A 2,949-nucleotide genomic window follows, 5' to 3' on the forward strand; every position below is an offset into this window, starting at 1 on the left:
CGATGATTTCCACAGTCTAATTAATGTATTGATCATTTCACATAGTTACCTTTTCTATTTATGGTGAGAATACTTAAGATCTACTCTCTTAGCAAATTTTAAGTATACAATATATTATTATTAACTATGGTTACCACGGTGTATACTAGATAGCTAGAATTTATTCATGTTATAACAGAACTCTTGTACAATTTCAACATCTCCCCATTTCCCGTGCCTCCCAACCTTTGACAACCACCATTCTATTTTGTTTCTCTAAGTTTGACACTTTTAGGTTTGACATATAAGTAATACCATGCAATATTTATATTTCTGTGTCTATTTATTTCACTTAGCATAAATTCCTCCAGGATCATCAGTGTGAGCCAAATATTGTGAATAATGCTGCAATAAACATGGGGATACAGATATCCTTAGAGATACTAATCTTATTTTCTTCCAATATATACCCAGAATTGTTATTTCTAGTTCATATTATAGTTAAATTTTTAATTTTTGAGGAACCTCCATATTGTTTTCATAATGGCTATACCAATTTACCTTCCAGCCAACAGTGTACAAGGTTTCCCTTTTCTCCATTTCCTCACCAACATTTGTTACCTCTTGTCTTTTTGGTAATAGCCACTCTAACAGGTGGGAGGTGATAGCTCTTTGTCATTTTGATTTGTGTTTTCCAGATGATTAGAGACATTAAGCACCTTTTCATATACCTGTTGGCCATTTGTAGATATTGATTAAAGAATTTAAAGACACAAATAAATGGAAAGATATTCCATGTTGATGAACTGGAAGAATTAATATTGGTAAAATATATATACTATGCAAAGTGATCTATTCCTTTCAAATTCAATGTGATTTCTATCAAAATTCCAATGATATTTTCCCAGGAATAGATAAAGCAATTCTAAAATTTGCATGGAACCACCAAAGAATCCAAATAGCCAAAGCAATCTTGAGAAGGAAAAACAAAGCTGGAGGCATCACACTTTCTGATTCTAAATTATATTACAAAGCCATAGTAATCTAAACAGTATAGTAGTCACATACAAATACACTCATAGATCAATGGAATAGAACAGAGAGCCCAGAAATAAACCCATGCATATAATGTTGGTTAATTTCCCACAAAGGTGCCAAGAATATACAATGGAGAAAGGCCAGTCACTTCAATATATGGTTTTGTGAAAACTTGATACCCATATGTACAAGAATTAAAGTGGACCCTGTCTTATACCATACACAAAAATCAATTCAAAATGGATTAAATATTTAAATGTAAGACCCAAATCTGTAGAATTCCAACACAAAAATATAGGGAATAATTTCCTTGGCATTGGTCTTGGCAACAATATTTTTGGATATTATACTAAAAGCATAGCCAATAAAAGCAAAAATAAACAAGTGGGACAACATCAAACTAAAAAGCTTCTGCACAGGAAAGAAAAGTCAACAAAATAAAAATGTAATTGCCAGTATGGGAGAAAATATTTTCAAGCAATATATCTGATAATGGGGCTAATATCCCAAATATGTAAGAAACTCATACAACTCAGTTGCAAAAAAAGAAAAAGAATGAAAAATGGATAAGGGATCTGAATAGACATTTTTCCAAAGAAGACAAAAACATGGCCAACAGTTGTATAAAAAGTTGCTTGACATCACTCATTGTTCATCGGGGAAATACAAATAAAAACTACAACAAAATATCAATTTACATCTGTTAGGACAGCTATTATTAAACTTAAAAAAATGTTGATGAGGATGTGGAGAAAAGGAACGCCCTGTACACTGTCAAGGGGAATATAAATTAGATCATTCGTTGTGGAAAACAGTATGGAGGTTCCTCAAAAAATTAAAAATATAACTACCATTTGACCCATTGATTCTACTTCTGGGTATCTATCCAAGGGAATTGAAATCAAGATCTCTAAGAGATATCTGCACTATTAAGTTCATTGCAGCATTATTCATAATATCCAAGATGTGGAAACAACCTAAGTATTCATCAATGGATGAATAGATAGATAAAACGTGGTATATACATAAAATGGAATACTCTTCAGCCTTAAAAAAGAATGAAATCCTGCCATTTGTAACATAGGTGGAACTGGAGAACATTACATGAGGTAAAATAAACCAGACACATAAAGACAAGTACTGTATGATCTCACTTACATGTGGAATGTAAAATAGTCAAACTATAGAAGCAGAGAGTAGAAAAGTGGTTGTCAGAGGCTTGAGGGAGGGGCTTGTGGGGAGATATTGCTCAAGGAGTGCAAAGTTTCAGTTATGCAAGATCAATTAAGTCTATAGATATAATGTACAGCATAATGCTATTTATGTACCTCCCCAATCACATGTTGAAACCTAATGCCCAGTGTGTTTGCATTAGAGGGTGGGACCTTTGGAAGTTACTTAGGTCATGAGGGTAGGGGCTCCCAAGATAAAATTATTGTTCTTAAAAAAAAAGACCCCACATAGCTCCCTAGGCCCTTCTGCCATGTGAAGACAGAGGGAAGAGACAACCATCTATGAGCCAGAAATTGGGTCCTCACTAGACACTTAATTTGGTGCTGCTTTGATTTGGACTTCCCAGCCTCCAAAACTTAAATAAATTTCTGTTGTTTATAAGCCACCTTGTCTTGGGTACTTTTTGTTATAGCATCCCCAATGGACTGAGACACATAGTGACTATAGGTAACAATACAGTGCCTTATACTTGAAATTTGCAAAGAGTATAGCTCCTATTCTCAACTCTCTCTCTTGCTCTCTCTCTCTCACACATGCACGCACACATACGCACACACACAACTATGTCAGGTGATGGATGAGTTAATTAGCTTGATTGTGGTGATTATTTCACTATATATGTATTTAAAATCATCAAGTTGTTTTGTATATCTTCTTTGGAAAAATGTTTATTGTTGTCTTTTGTCCATTTTTAATTGG

This window comes from Propithecus coquereli, unplaced genomic scaffold, assembly GCF_000956105.1.
Source record: "Propithecus coquereli isolate 6110/MARCELLA unplaced genomic scaffold, Pcoq_1.0 Scaffold424, whole genome shotgun sequence".
Classification (NCBI taxonomy): Eukaryota; Metazoa; Chordata; class Mammalia; order Primates; family Indriidae; genus Propithecus; species Propithecus coquereli.